Consider the following 17,927-nt stretch of genomic DNA (forward strand, 5'->3'; position numbering starts at 1 on the left):
TGTAGCTCTGCATGTAAGAAGCATTGTTAGTATTCAGGTTGAAGTGTTGCTACAAGTGCTATAACAGTAAAATGATTAAATATGGAAGTAATTCAGAGGAAAGTGTGTCAAGATGTAATTAAAAAATAAGCAGTGCCTCCGATAACGTATTTGTGTATCCTCTCGTTGCGTGTCGCACATTATCAATCATCCGCGCCGTGTTTGGTCTCCCAGAATGAACTGATGTGAATCAGTAGAAATTAGTTACCATAAAAGAGTGCAGTCAAGTGCCAGTGTCTTGTAGCGAGCGTGAGGACGTGCGTTCAATCATCGCGTTTCCGCATTATCAACAATCAGCCGCGCCGCGACGGTTACGCGCACGATCGTACAAGTGAGAACTGAGAACTGAAAAATTAGCTTTACGAACAGTGTTATATCATTACTAGTGACAAGGAGGACTATTACCAGATATCTGTACGTGTGGAAGAACTTTCGTTCGATCATTCAGCTTCCTCATAATCAACAATCACCCGCGTCGTGTCGGTTACGCGTACGTTCGTCCGAATGATCTTTGGACTGTTAATCATAAAGACTGTTAATTGGGATAAACATTTACGATTTAGGGTTTCCATATCGTCTCAGAATATAGATGTTCATACCAGGCATAGGACAGTGTTGTGTTCTAATGTTGAGTGGCTCCCCTAAACCCGCTTGCATATTTCGATAGATAATTTCAGGCAAGCCAACAGCAGTGTGGAGCAGAACAGTACGACCGCCGCGGGATTACCAGGTACGTGGTGTGGACAGGGCGCACGGACACGAAACGAGAAATCAGTTTAAGGTACCACCCCACCCATTCGTACTACTGGGCGTGTTACAAAGTGTGGTAAAAAGTAATATGGATTCCAGAGATTCTGGTATGTACTATTATTTATAATTATTTTCATTCATATTATTTACTACTTTTATGAGTAATCATTCTTTTTTTTACAGTTCAGGGTGTTTCCCTGCGTATTTATTAATGCAATGAGACAGGAAAGACATCTTTCCTGTACAGGAACTTTAAAAAAAATAGCTGCTGAATACAGATGTTTGATTTTGTACGATTGTTTTACATTAAGCTGTTAGCTATTAAAAAATATCATCTCCGAAATGAATTCTGAAAGCACTTAGTTTTTAGCCTAGAGTAATAGGGTAGTGGTGGCATCAAAACAATTTTGATATCAAACTGATAAGCAAATTAATTAAATTGATCAATTAATCTCCCCAAACACATCCACCTCCATTACCACGCCCACCCCCACCACCAAATGACGTCATATGTTTTTCTCAGCCTGCATGTGGGCTCCAGCTCCTTCCCTCCTCCCCTCCCCCACGTACCCTATAGGCGAGAATTTCTAGTTTTGGCAGGAATTTCGAATTTTGGCGAGAACTTCGAATTTTGGTGCGAATGTCTTTGTTCCAGGGTTGTGCTGACATCCCACCCCACCTCCCATGGTGGGAATTTAAATTGGCTGTGCCCTTTCTGGCACTCAAACGCTGGTCCTTCTGGACGGCAAGCCCATGTGCACCATCCTGACACAATTATACCACCAGAAGTGCTTGAAATTGACAGGAAATTAAAACTGGCAGTGTCCTTTTCAAGTCTCGAACCCTGGTTCTACTGGATAGAAACCCCAAGCGCATCTCCCAACACATGGAAACCATTCAGATGCAGGAGAGGAAGACAGGTCCTAATTACGTAATTAATCATAAAAATTGGGCCTAATTATGCAGCAATACGCATAGCGCTACGCAAGGACGTCCTAAAATCTCAATATAGCTAAAAAACTGATGATACCATGTAACTGGTGTTATCCTACTCGGAAAAAGTTTCGCAAGACCACTCGAAACTAGTGACAGGCACACATAGACATCACCCTTCACCTACAAGCTGGTGGGAAAAAGGCAGGGGTGTAAGATACTACCTTTATTCTTTTTGTCTGGAAATATCTTCAGCTGATGAGATGCTGGTGTTGGACAGAGAGGAGTTTAAAAAGTGTCAACATACAGCTGAGGAAAGTGGGTATCGTTGTTTGACATCAGAATTCGCTACAGACGCCTGCACAAAAACCACCCCGCAGCCCAGGTAATCGAAGCCAATACTGCTACCACAACTGATGGGAAAAATGCATCGCAGTTCTAATTACACTTTAAAATTGTCGCGAAAAAACCAGCACTTGTAATGAACATACATGTACAGGGGAAAACCGTCGCACCAAAATACTGCAGAGGGGGTGGCATTCGAATGTGCGCTCTCCTCTAGAGGCATCCACAAACTTCCGAAAATCGAGGCCCTCTTAGCCCCATCCACGCTCCCCTACCTCCCTCCCTCTATCCATCCACCTGCAGGGAGAAAACAGGCTTTTTCAAATGGCCAGCTGCTCCTCCATGTTTTGCGCTCTACGGCACTTCCGCCTTCAACGTGATCGCTAACCGCATTGATGCGACACTTCTTCGCCATCACAATAGCATGTATAATCAACTAAACAGTAGGAGATAAGAGGACGGCCACCCCAAGTGCAACTTGTTCATCTAAAATATAGCGACACAGCCCCCACACTCCGCCTCCTGGTCAGAGCACGGCTGTGTCCAGCGACCACCCACAGTAGACATGCAACCCCTTCACCCTCAGCAGCCTGTCATTCTGTGATGGAGAACAATTGTATTTATCGTCAACACAACTCTTTCTTGCTATCTGTTAAAAGTATTTCTCGGAAAGACTGGACCCCTGTGGAACAACAACGAAACTGCAGAGAACGTTGCAGATCGCTTTTTCAAATGGCTAGCTGCTCTGCCCAGCGCTTTTTCTGCGGCCCATTGCCACTCTTCTACGGTCACTGGCCTCATCAGGCCTTCTGATATCCTCCGTGGTCACTTGTGGTATGTGGCCTGCCTTGAGGCAACGACACTCCGTCAACATAAAAGGGAAATTTCGCAGCACCGTCCCGCTTCTCGTTGAAGCGCGGCTGTGTCTAGGGGCCACACGCAGTGGAGTTGCCCTCCCGAGCCTGCCGTTCTGCGATGGAGAACAATGGTATTTGAGGTCAACGCATCTCCTATAATGAAGCATCTATTAAAAAAGGTAAACACAAATGCATTGCTAATAAATGTCCTCTTTCCACGAAAACAGGCACAGTCCATTTTCTTTTAGTTTCCTGACCCAATTCAGTGTAGTTTTTATGTTCAGCTGGAGGATACAATTCGCATCTCATTATTTTGCGACATCCAGCGAAGTGTACCATCGCTCATTGCAGATGATCAGCAGAGACATGTCCACCCTGCATAAAATCAGGAAAAAAAACTTTGACTATTTTGCTGCGAAAATTATCGGTCACTGCGAATGTCCTCTTTATTCGAAACCGTCATCAGACAAAAGAAAAAGCGAGAATTTAAAATACAAAGAAAAAACATCTATACTAAGCAATTTCTTTCAGCTTGATGAACAAGTTACACGGCCTGAGACCGTCTCTCACGTTCAGTGTCTGTAAATAAACTGTCATGCACATGTATTACAAACATTTCAAACACATGAAATAATCTTAGAGAATACAATCTTTCATACCATTGGCTCACATGTCGGAAAGAACACAATCATTTTACGTTCGTAAACAACAAGCTATAATTCAAGAGGATGTAGCTGTTTTGTACACTATGGCAGGTCCCCTTTTACCACTGCGATGCCGTTTTATGCATTTACGAAACAAATCGTCAGAGTCTTTCTCGTCTTTTGTTGGTGGGAGATTGAAATACGTTGAAGAATATCGCCACAACGAAAAAAAAGAAACGCCTATCAACAATCATTCCATGGTGCCCTAGCCATCTCTTCGAGCCACCTGGTGAAACGTCATTGTTACCAAATTGATAGGCTAATCAATGAAATTGATCATGAGAGTCACTTCGCATGGCGAGTAATTTTTTTTCAGCAGTCGGATCACACTCGCCAGATAAGTCATATGGGAATCCATGGACGGAACACGATGATTTTTTTGAGGAATACTATTGAGAAACAACATTTGAAGCTGTCCACTGAGCGATTCTACAGCCGACAACATGCATTTCACGTAAGGAAAGCGCTGTTAAAAAATATGATCATAGCGGCTATGTTACCGTCACCCTGCATAAAATGCTGTCTTGAATCTACAGGCACACACGGGTCGCTGATAGCATTATGATTTCTGGTAGAAATGCTGTCTGCGGTTTGGAATCAAGTCTATCCGTTCAACCACACACTTGCACTGTATCCTGTAGAGACGACTTTTAACGATTACAGCGTGGGTGAATCATATTCATGCCACTATCTCGAAATGAGTTACCTTTTTCTAACCTATCTGCTAAGGATACAATACAGCAAAAACTCAAGTGCTGGTTTTTGGACAGTCCCTCTGCATCTTGTAATTTCTCCTGCAGCTTCGTCCATGTGATCATCCCAATTTAAGTCAGACTTGAACAGAATTCAGAGAGCGATACATCTAAGACATTCTGCATCCTGTGGAGAAACAGGTCGAGCTGAGTTAATGCTGTAAGGTGTCAGGCAAATCCAACACCTTCCATGAAAACCCTGACATGATAAGCAAATCCAGTGGTATGTCACATAGCTCCGAATACATCGTGACATTAAATTAACCAAAGTAATACGAGTAACGAGTGAGCAAATGGAATACCACAGACTAACACAAGAATGCCTAAATGCAGGTCATACCTTCCCACCGTGAGACAGACGCAGTTCCGAGGGGAGAAACGAGAACAGAAGCCGAGAGCACAACTGTGTTAAGTTAGAAGGCCCTACGATCAGGGACGGACACCCACGTCGCCAGCTAACCGTTAGGACCACCCCCCAGCCCATGTTAAAAGCTAGAGCCTTAGCGTGAGACTTTTTCGCGTCTCTGTTGCGTCAGGACCACCCCCCAGCCCATGTTAAAAGCTAGAGCCCTCCAGAAGAACAGTATAGATCTTACAATAACACAAAAAGGGGCCACCCCAGCCACATGTTTTAGTGTGAGACTTTTTCCCGTCTCTGTTACGTCAGGATCACCCCCCAGCCCATGTTAAAAAATAGAGCCCTCCAGAAGAACAGTATAGATCTTACGATTACATTAAAAGGACCATACCAGCTGCAAGTTTTAGCGTGAGTCTTTTTCGCATCTCTGTTACGTTGCAAACTTTAAAAACATTGCCCCACCAGGAAAATTATAACGTTTCTCATTGGATAGACCGAATTTTTGTAGTTGGAGCTTAAGGTTAACATTGAGACCCTGATTGGTCAGATGAAAACACAGCGAGATAGTTTTTTTAAACCAACTTCGGTAAATTGTAGCAAGGAGAAGTTAGGAGAGAGTTGCTTCCGAGACAGCGAGGTGAGCGGAGCTGTGCTGCCCGCCGCCCCCTGACGAACACCGACAAGGTAATGAACGCATACGATGCCGCATAACAGCGCATAAAGCTTCACTCAGAACTGCAGAAGTCTGATCTGTTACACCCCCTTTTGCGTAATACTAGTGTCGATTGTCAATTAAAGCTCATGTTGTTCACATTTGCCACTTGAAGTAAAAATCTGAAATGCGGTGATTTTTCTGTTATATAGTTATTGAGAAGCCACATCAGCCACTGTAATTTACGACAAATTAGATAAGTAATTAAAGATAATTGAGGGTCACTGTAGACCATTTTGATAGTTTTCTATTTTGTGAAACTTAATTTAAACCTAGATTATAGATGTGATATGGCATAGGTCATCCTTCGATCCATTGTAGAACTTGGAAACCCATTCAGGGAATATTCGTTCACATTTTTGTTGAACACAGTTGGTTTTTACCATCCTGTATTAAAACATTTCCTTTTATCAATAGTGCAATTTATAAACAATGTTTTGTGAGTAGAATAAAATTTCCAGTGGTAAACCTAACTGCTTTTTCGACGTTATTTTACCAGCTAACTAAAAATAGGAAAGCCTTGAACCCCTTCCACTAAATTTAGTTAGTATTAAGATTCTTTTACAGGGAGTGCAGTGGAGCTGATGCTGAAATCGTTAAGTATTTGGTTATATCATCGCTAGTCTCACTGAACTCTTCTGAACTCTACATTTCTTGTGTGGTCTGGCGTCTCCTTACCAGCAACAGGTCCCAGGCTCAAAACTAGTCAATTCCCTAAAAAACACGCTCAGAGCATCGTTGCGCGAAAGTGGTAGGGAGACACGATATAGAACAAACAGACACCACACAGAAAGTTAGAAGGCGACAGGACCGCGTTTTCACCCGTTGGTGGAAACTGAAACATGTTGTCGTAGCTCAGCCAACCATGTACAGTGCATAAGGCCAGAGCCAAACGAAGCTTTCTCCTCCAATACAAGGTAGTAGAAAGATAGTATGAGCAGTTACGGTGGTGTTTCTTGTTGGGAAAATTAGGAAAATTCAACATCACACACGGCATGGAGGAAGGAAGAGGATTTTGCTACTGCATTGCAGTACCCCTCCAAACTACATACAGGTATTGCAATCTGATGGAGATCTGTGTCTCTCAGGGTGCATTCATGTCTATCATCAAAACATTATCTCCCACCTTGGTATTTTGTACCATTCAAAAGAGAAAACCCACAAACTAAAAAAACTCTGCTAACATCATCCTTTAGAGAACTCGATAAGCCGGCCAGTGTGGCCTTGCGGTTCTAGGCGCTTCAGTCTGGAACCGCGTGACCGATACGTTCGCAGGTTCGAATCCTGCCTCCGGCATGGATGTGTGTGATGTCCTTAGGTTAGTTAGGTTTAAGTAGTTCTAAGTTCTAGGGGACTGATGACCACAGATGTTAAGTCCCATAGTGCTCAGAGCCATTTGAACCATTTGAACAACACAGGCTGGTAGAAATAAAACACAGAGGCAATGTTTCTCATTGACAAAAATGTGGAAGACATCAGAACATATGGAAACTGGAAGAGTTTGTGGTATTGTACAGCATTTTCGACAGCTATTCGAAGGTGATGAAATGTTCAGCTAGTCTCATCTTCCCCACTGACAAGGTAGCGGATGTCTCGGTATTCAACTTCAAAAAACATTGTTCCTTCATTTTGCAGTCATATACACGATTACTGTTCCATTGTCGACCATCGCCTGAAGGTGTTGTTCACAACATGCACCAGGTAGTACAAATAAAAAGAGGTACTGTTATCTTATTGGAGGAAAAAAATTAAAAAAGTGAACGCATGTGGAGGGCATTAAAGCATATGGAAATAGAACGAGTCTGCAGCATTAAGGTACGCTTCCATACAGCGTCTAATCCCCTGCTCCATAGCAACAAGTAGCAGATATCCAGTGCTCCGCCAATGTTCCCTCCATCTCAACCGAGTGGTGTCAGTCAATCAGTATGTGGTAACCAACAGCGTACCTAGTGGACAGATGGGATGGGAAAGACATCATTGATATGGGACAATGTACTGTAATGCACACCACAGTTGATAGCGAGATCAATTTTAGCAATTTTACCTGTTGTTCTGTAATTTCAACGCCAGTCAGTGACATGGTAGAATGCTTCCCAATTTCTACATCATCGCTAGATCAACCCTACACTACTTTGCAAGTACCATATACTAGATTTCGAATGCAGCTAGATGACTGTGCAATACATCCAGTCGACCACATACACCAAAGCATACCAGACAGCGTCCTATACCGATCCAAGAAGGTTGTCTACATATTTCCAGCACATACATCATAATGTAGAATTTACGACTGCATCTTCCCTTGTGTGAATGGGCATTGTCGCATTCCTAGGATATTGGCAGATCCCTCCCGCACTGTCCTTGACCAATCCTTCCTGCAACACTAATCTTACCCACGCCACCAATCCAGAGCACAAGATCTCCCCAGGTGCGTGCGTGTCGAAGAGGGACGCACGTCATATCGATGTATAGTAGACATGGAAGTGTTAAGTTGCTGTAACAGATGGTTTATACATGATGGAGGTCCATACATATGGAGTTTGAAACATTTCACATAAATCAACCATACAATCAATTCTAAAGCATTAATCCACTGTCTGAAGTCAGTACCAGGTAGGTACCATCATGAGAGACATGATCATAGAGCATAAACGCACACTCCGATGATTACACGGTTCTGCACCTAAAAATGCTATACTGTTAAAGCCACATGGTTCCCGAAGTATTAGTTGTGCAGAATGCAACGTTCTTATTATTATAATGGTGGATATATCTGACCACCATCAGACATAGAACCACCCCGCAAGTCATTACAGTGACAAAATTTTAAACTGATAAAACTACTTCCTTCTACACTATTCTGGTGTCCTAGGAAGGCATCATTAGTGTGTATCCACAGCTAGAGCTGCTTATAAACCAACTAGAATGAAGTCTGGAGACTGTTGTTCTGTCTCTTAAGAAATTAATGGATTTTATACATCTTTTTAAGTCTGAAACGTACATACTCTCAATCACACTGTAAGACGTCGTGGTCTCCTGACCTTCATTGCTTACATATTCCGAACTCACAATCATGTTCCGCACATCAAGACGCTTCATTCGAACCCAAACTCGATAAGATAAAGTCAATGTTGTATGAATTCATGTAAACGATATGCAATTGATAAGTGAGCCCACCGTGGTTCAAATACTCGAAGCTGGCGTGCACACATACATTCCAGACCCGACGGTCACAGAGGCTTTTAGTTTGGGAGAGAGGCCGCACCACAGGACGCCAGGCCCTTCAGAGGACGACCCAGCCCATGTCGGCCGGTGACTGCCCGTAGCGGACAGCGTGGGCCCGAGTGAAGAGGGGGAACGACCCCGTGTTTGGCTTAAAAGCAAATTCCGCTACATTGTGTGGGAGCGGCCAGCCTACGCATTCCTTACATATAGGACGCAGTTTCAGAGATTTTCACAGGGAGACAGCAAACGCCAAACACCAAAGCTATAGGTTTCCGGATTGGTCGTCTTAAACTAAACGTCATTCTCCCGTTTTAGAAGAGCAATGCTGATTGGCAGACTATATTTCTGACGCCTTGAGCTGAAGGAATAATGGAAGAGACCGAAAGATATACCCCTTCACGTCTGGCATGGAGAGGAGCGGTTCCGTTGTCGCTCTTGGAGCAAGAACACGTAACGAGAGCGTGCGCGCTCGTATGTGTACTCGAAAGAGCGAGGAACAAGTATCTCCTCAGTACTTCACTGGGAGAGCACCTCTGTCGAGAGATCAAAGGGCGACTCTATATTGAGTCCTTGCGATTAAGCGTTGTTCACTGTGTTGGCCGACACACTTATTGTGCAGTGTGAACGGACAGAGTTATAGTTAAATGCCTGCGAGCGAATTTTGAGTGGCATCAAGGTAGACTGGTTATCTGACTGGTGTGCCATGCCAATAGTTAGACTAGGGGCGAATAGGAATCCTTGACTTCATCAAGGCGTAGGGAGAGTTTGATTGGCGAAGGTCAATCCAGATAGAACGAGAGTTATCTTACTTGTCAGCAGCGAGCGGCGCAGACAGCAGTCATCGCAACTTATGATATTGTGCACTACAACTATTGCAAGCCCCATATTTCTTTCACAACAGTACACTTCACTGCATTTCACACACGACAGCCTAGCCTCGACCATACCTAGCAAACATTCTAAAGGATAATTATTCAAGTTGAGTAGGTGCGCCTCTCAGTCATTCTGCCAAGGCAACAAGCATCTTAAACTTTGTGTAGAAATTTCATTAGCGAATCCTATCCTTGAAAGGTAACTTCACATTCCGAAAAGAACCAGGATATAACTTGTTCAATTCATAACTAAAAGTGTCATTGTGATTTCTCAGAATTTTGCAAAATAAATAATAACTTTCATTAGTTTCATGTTTTTCTTACACTAACTAGCACTACTCCAGTACCGAAGTACTTACGTAGTTACGTAAGAAATTTTGTTAATTTTTGTGTCATTTCCTTACAGCGGACGACTCCATAAGATATTTATTGCTGAAAGTTTTTCAGGTATTTCTCTTTAGAACGTTAGGAGCGTCTGTCTGATTTCTGTAGTAGTGTGGGGGGGGGGTGGAAATTGCATCTTGCAGGAGCCACAGGGTAAAGGGTACATCTCAGATTAAACCGATGCGCAGAATAACAGAATAACAGATCAACCCCACAGCTCAGAACACTTCCCATGTCAGCCGTGCATATCATTAGTAAGAGTAGTAGTATCGGTTCTGATGGATGCAGGTCTGTCTCCCTAGGAAACAGGGCGAAGACAAACTGACTTGAATATTTTCGGTAGCTGATACATTGAGATACCACACACTCACACATTCCTACAGGAAAATGCACATGAAGAAGCAGCAACTTCATATGAGGGAGTAAGCACCACAATCAATACACAAAGGAGATGTAACTCTTATTGCTGTCTACACGAGCATCGCCGCAGCTCTGGTAGCATTCCTCATCCACAAAGAAGTCCTTGTCTCATGTTAGATAACTTTGATCATGTGTAGGACAATATAGAAATTTCATCCTAACACCACATTTCTCGAGTACACCCCCCTCACACTAATAAAGGTGATATCCACTCTCCTGCAGAACTCTCTAGGGAATGGATTGAGTATGATAAACACAATGATTCTTCTCTTTGATGCTTAAGGAATAACATTGTTTGTGAGAACTGCCGGAATTTGGAAATATATACGACTACACGTGTGAGAATGCAGTTATGGATCAGGATGCATATGCCTTAGCTGGTTTAATATGACGCCTCTGTGTAATAAGTTTGTCGTCTTTGTTGGAGGGGAAGGGGGAGGGTTAAAATTGAATGCAGCCAGAGCATGAATTTAAGCTTTTCTCGATCTTGAGTGACCCGGTAGCCCCCAACCCTCCTCAATTCCCCGCATTTCGTGGTACTTTTTCTCTAATTCTGTGTATTCTCACTCAATTTAAGTAATTTTTCAAGTTTTTTTCGCAGTTTTGCATATTTCGTCGTATTTCCCTCAATTTTACGTATTTCCCATGGCTTAGTCGTAATTGTACCAGGTTTTCGCCGGTTTTTATGCATTTTATGTCTCTTTTCATATCTATTTAGATATTTTTCCTTAGATATATGGTCGCATTGCAGGCATGCCCATGTGTTGTTTGATTTTATACAAGGACATTTGCCTGTCCTGTACACATGCCTTATAAAAAACCATAACACTTCCCCTCTCCTGATGATCCACATACACTCATTTTGCATAGGAAGGTCATGAAAATGAGACTCAGCGAGTGGCGCAGATTAGAAACTCGTGGTCAGGAAACAAATCTGTGTACTGATATGGCTCATCAGAGACTCATATAGCCACGCACTTAATGGAAACTCAAAGTCTGACACAGTTCTACACATTCATCTGACTTTCAACCTACCGTGTAGGGACCTGCAAGAGAGAGTTGATATGTGTACAGAACTGATTTCTGCCGCTACTCTGATATTCTTTTTCCCCATAAGTATCTGCTCTTATCGCTTGTCATGTGAGCTTCGCTACTTTTGTTTACATCACTCAACTCTGACAGCCCTCCACAACCACGTCAGAACATCTGCAAACTGTAGATTTCAGGTGTTTTTTTATCCTAGTAATAAGTTATATGGTATTTGTGTATCGACTGCACGTAGAATCCAGGGCTATTAGAGCTTCCCTTCCCTTGCCTACAGAGTGCACACCCCTGGCAGCATAATTTATAGACGAACAGTGAGCAAGTTATGTATTCGAACCACAACCGTCCACTGCTGACAGCACTACACACATACATATAGAGACTATGCAGGTATATTAACAATCGCGACAGCTACAGCCCCAGAAATCTCTTCGCAAAGCGATTCTGTAAGGTATGTTAGCACACTCAAACATCCTGCTAAAGAGAATAACATCTTTGATGCATGTCGTATTTCCGATATATCGTAGCAATATTGTCGAGATCTGCCAGTAATGACAACAAACCATAACATCTTGCTGTGCCTATTACTCCTACTATAATAAATATCCACGATGACAGAACATAACCATCACCATTCCGCTATGTTGTGTGCTAAATGTCCATCAGATGGAGGGTGACAATCTTTCCTGGCTATTATTGTCATGTACGGTACAGAACGACGCATTAGTTGGATAGTATAGCACTATATTCGACTGCACCTAGTCACTCACAACCAAATATTCTACAGATGCAATGCATTTGTTCTGTATTTCTACACGTCTATTATTGTGCATGTGTTGCTGATGGCTGCCATAAACCTCACCCAGTACTCCCACTGGTGGATGCACCTTTGAACCCTATCCCGTACATACCGCATTGCAGATCCCCCAGCGGGACGATGGGGTCACGTTTATTGGAACCTCACAATACACTGAACATTTTTACCGTGGAAAATTATCCGTTAACACTTTTAAACTGAAACTCATATAAGTTTTTAGAATTATGTGCCTATAACTGTGCAGTATTTTCTAAGAAATTTAAGTCGCTGAAGAGCCAAAAAACCTGGTACGCCTGCCTAATATTGTGTACGGCCCCCGTGATCACACAGAAGTGCCACAACACGACGTGGCATGGACTCGACTAATGTCTGAAGTAGTGCTGCAGGGAACTGACACCATAAATCCTGCAGGGCTGTCCATAAATCCGTAAGAGTATGAGGAGGTGGAGATCTCTTCTGAACAGCACTGCAAGGCATCCCACATATTCTCAATAATGTTGATGTCTGGAGAGTTTAGTAGTCATCAGAAGTATTTAAACTCAGAAGAGTGTTCCTGGAGCTACTTTGTAGCAATTCTGGACGTGTGGGGTGTCACATTGTCCTGCTGGAATTGCCCAAGTCCGTCGGAATGCGCAATAGACATGAATGGATGCAGGTAATTATACAGGATGCTTACGTACGTGTCACATGTCAGACGCGTATCTAGATGTATCAGGGGTCCCATATCACTCCAACTGCGCACGCCTCACACCACTACAGAGCTTCCACCAGCCTGAATAGTCCCTTGCTGAGATGCAGGGTCCATGGGTTCATGAGGTTGTCTCCATACCCACACACGTCCAGCTGCTTCATACAATTTGAAGCGAGACTCGTCTGACCAAGCAACATATTTCCAGTCATCAACAGTCCAAGGTCGGTATTGATGGGTCCAGGCGAGGCGTAAAGCTTTGCGTCGTGTAATCATAAAGGGTACACGAGTGGGCCATTGGCTCCTGATACCTATATCAATTATGTTTTGTTGAATGGTTCGCACGCTGTCACTTGTTGATGGCCCAGCATTGAAATCTGTAGTAATTTGTGGAATGGTTGCATTTCTGTCGCGTTGACCGATTCTCTTCAGTCGTTGCTGATCCCGTTCTTGCAGAATCGTTTTCCGGCCGCAGAAATGTCGAAGATTTGATGTTTTGCCGGATTCTTGATATTCATGGTACTCTAGTGAAATGGTCGTATGGAAAAACCCCACTTGATCTCTATCTCGGAGATGCTGTGTCCCATCGCTCATGCGCCGACTATAACACCACGTTCAAATTCACTTAAATCTTGATAACCTGCCATTGTAGCAGCAGTAACCGATCTAACAACTGCGCCAGACACTTGTTGTCTGATACTAGCGTTGCCGACCGCAGCGCCATGTTCTGCCTGTTTACATATCTCTGTATTTGATAAAGCATGCCTATACCACTCAGAACTGGGAGGACACTCCCTCACCCCCTCTCCTCCACACGCCTTCCGCATTCCTCATGCCAGACCCTTTTGTCACCACTAACCACGACTCGCAAACATCTGTTGGCAGTCTCCTCGGGCAATCAACACCCGAACGCACCAAGCTGCATATTGCACATGCAAATATCCATTCACTGCCAGCTCACTTCGACGAGTTCAAATATATATTTCAGACTACTGATATACACGTAATACTTTTGTCAGAGACTTGGCTGAAACCAAGTATTCCTACAACTTCCGTAAACCTAGATTGCTATATCTTTCTCAGGCACGACAGATGAAACAGACGAGGGGGTGGAGTAGGGGCGTACATACACTCTGATTTGTCACCTACTGTACTACATACATCCGACAATAATGTAGATAAACAAGAGGAATATATGTTCATAGAGATCAAATCCCTTAACCGAAAGTGCTTAATATGTGTCCTTTACAAACCTTCCAAAGTAGGTGGGTTCGCCCGCTTCGAAACTGCCCTCTCTAGTCTCGAATCGTCATATAAACATGTAATTATAGCAGGTGACACTAACATTAATTTTCTGCGCAATAGTCCTTCCACTGGGAAATTTAAGAGGATGCTTTCTTCCTCAAATATGACGCTACTTCAGCTGGCACCTACTCATCACACGATTACCTCTCACACTTTCATACATATATTCGCAACGAAATCTCCAAACAGAATAATCCGCACCTCTCAAATATCTGCGCCTGGCATGTCTGCCCATGACATCATTTTCATGACGTAATCACTAGAATGTCCTAGAAAGAAACAAAAACTGTCTATATACCGAGACTTCAAACGCATAAATTTGCCTGAACTCGAAACTGAGGCACAAAAAATAGTTTGGGGGATGACCTCTACTCCCCTCAAGAACATAAACGACAAACTCCAAGATTTCACTAACAAAATTACTCAACTATATGACAAATACGCTCCAATAAAGAACAGAAAAGTAAAAAGGAAACCTGCACCTTGGCTGACTGATGAACTAAAACAGCTCATGAATCTCAGAAACGCTGCACATCGAGCATACAAGACACACCCTACACCTGAAAATCACACTATATACAAGCAGAAGCGAAACAAAGTCAGTCAAGCGGTGAGAAACGCTAAGCTCAGGCATGCCCGTACATTAGCTGACAGTAGATGTAGACCAGTTATCCTGTGGAAAAATCTCCGTAGTTCTCCGTTTAGGCAAAATAAAAGTTGCAGAAAATCCCATGGTCCCAGCTGAAGAACTAAACCGATTCTTCACATTACCTGCAACCACAATTGAACCGCAAAAACAGAGAATCATTGAGTACTTCATGTGGATGAATGACTGTAGCAAAGAAAAATTCTATCTACAGCACGTCACTTGCAATACTGCCAAGAAAGCCATAATGCGAATTAGATCAGCATCTACTGGACATGATGGCATCACTATCCAGATGGTAAAACTTATTATTGATCAACTACTGCCCTCTATAACAGACATTTTCAACGATTCATTAATCACAAGTGTTTTCCCTGAGATCTGGAAACTGGGACAAATTAAGCCACTGCCTAAAAAGGACATCGCCACAGCACCCTCTGACTACCACCCCATTCTGCCTTCTTCCTGCACTATCAAAGGCCTTAGAATATATAGTCCACGATCAGCTCACTAACTACCTAACCACTAACAACCTACTAGACGAATACCAATCAGGTTTCTGTAAACATCGAAGCACAACATCCGCACTGATAAAGGTGACAGATGACCTGAACCTTTCCATGGACAGACAAGAAGCGACTATCATTTGCTTCTTATATTTCAGCAAAGCATTTGATACTGTCGACTTCGACATCTTACTAGCCAAACTTAGCGGTCTAAATTTCTCACTAAGTGCAGTGCAATGGTTTCACTCATGCATAACGTCTCGTCAGCAACGCGACCTGTCTGGGAATATAAAATCACAATGGGGGCGTGTAGTGTCAGGCATTCCCCAAGGCTCAGTACTAGGTCCCATACTCTTCTCTCTGTATGTCAATGATGTGTCATCGGTTCTGACCTATAGCAAATATCATATGTATGCTGATGACCTTCAGTTGTATCTAAGTGCGAAACCAAGCAACCTTAAGAAAGCTACTGAAAATTTCAATACTGATCTCGATGCACTATCAAAATGGGCACAGGACATAGGACTAAAACTAAACCCATCTAAAACCCAAGCAGTACTTGTTGGTCACTCTAAGCTCATTAGCCCAAAACATCGGGAATCCTCACCATCTCTTATCCTAAATGAAACAAATATTAACTTCTCTCCCTCAGCAAAGAGTTTGGGAGTAATAATAGACGAAAATCTAAATTGGACAGAGTACGTAACTGCAGTGTGCAAAAAAGCATCAGCATCCCTTCATGTCCTACAAAAATATAAAAAACTCTTCCCTTTCGATCTGAAAAAGAAATTAGTACAAACGCTTATACTCCCAATCATTGACTACAGCGATATTATCCTACAAGGCCTCTCTCAGGGAAATTCGCGACGTCTGCAACTGGTCATGAATGACTGCGTCCGATATATCTGTGACGTTCGACTTTTGATCACATTTCACCAGCATATGCAAAATTGTCCTGGCTGCGTGCAGACAAACGCAGAGATTTCCATACACTCTGTCTCATCTACTGCCTTATAAAGTACACTGTCCTTCATATCTCTCCTCGTCCTTGACGCTTATGTCAGAACAACATGACAGAAACACACGTTCCCACCATAATAAAATCCTCTCTGTTCCACTGCATCGCTCAGTCACCTCCTCCAAACCGAGCGAGGTGGCGCAGTGGTAGCACACTGGACTCGCATTCGGGAGGACGACAGTTCAATCCCGCGTCCGGCCATCCTGATTTAGGTTTTCCGTGATTTCCCTAAATCGCTCCAGGCAAATGCTGGGATGGTTCCTTTGAAAGGGCATGGCCGACTCCCTTCTCTTATCCGATGAGACCGATGACCTCGCTGTTTGGTCTCTTCCCCCAAACAACCCAACCCAACCCAACCTTCTCCAAGCCCCTTATAGTAGCGGGAACCCGATTCTGGAATAACCTCCCTCGTTATATTAGATAACTTAAAAACATGTTCGGCTTCAAACAACAGTTAATGACGTATCTACTTAAGCAACAGTAATGGCTTCCTCTGTACATGAATGCACTTCACCTCATTACTTCCCTCTTTCCCCCTCCTTAAATCTCCCTTCCCCAAAACTCGCTATACTAGTAAACATCTACTTTACACACCAAGATATTAATGTACGTCTGCACAAATCTTCATTACTATTACCAATTTTTCTCAAGTTTATCATTATTATTTGATTTTTTTTACTGTTACTATTATTGCTTTTATCATAATTTTGTATGTATAGCACCTCTTGTAAAAATACTGCCAGCACTTACTTTATTAGGTCTTAGTCATTACTCTTTATTCATATTGTCACTACTCTAATTTTCTTATTTAAACTATTGTCATGATGTAACTCTGATGCGTGAAATGCTGCATGTGCGAAACACTGGTCCGATGTAAGAGAGGGCCTGATGGCCCTAATCTGATCAGGTTAAATAAATAAATACCAGTTTCTCTGGCGCTTCAGTGTAGCTGTGGCATCACAAAAGTCCGCTAGCCACATCACTTCTACATCACAAGAGGTGGCAGCTCATCGTCATCAGCTGTGCGAGTTGCAACAGACCCAGTTGGTGTCTCATTTTCTATGTGTAATTTGTCCTTTATCTGATACTGATGTTATTTCTGGTTAATTATTTTCTTTATATGAATGCGCAACATACAATTGATTACCCTTGATGGACAATGGATCCACCTTCTTCACTGCGGATGCACAAGTGTGTCTGACCTCCAATGGGAATCTCAGAGTAGTGAACTGGAGAAAGTGGAGAGGGACTTCGTATAAGTGGTGCTCAGTGAGAATGTGTGACGGCCGGGAGGCGTGCGGATGGCGCAGTGGATAACACACCTGCGTACCAAACAGGAGATCTCGGTTTCGAATCTCAGTCTGGTACCCATTTTCACTCGTCGTCGCTGATTCTGCGTAATGTCCCGATGCTGCTAATATCTGTAATCTCTTTCTTTTCGTTTCTTCCCCCCTCCACCTTCAGTTTACATATAATGTTTTTATAATTATTTCTTTTTGTTATTTTCAATTAAAATCGAATCTCTTGGTATTAAGCATCACACGGTCCTCTA

This window comes from Schistocerca cancellata, chromosome 6, assembly GCF_023864275.1.
Source record: "Schistocerca cancellata isolate TAMUIC-IGC-003103 chromosome 6, iqSchCanc2.1, whole genome shotgun sequence".
In the NCBI taxonomy this organism is placed as follows: domain Eukaryota; kingdom Metazoa; phylum Arthropoda; class Insecta; order Orthoptera; family Acrididae; genus Schistocerca; species Schistocerca cancellata.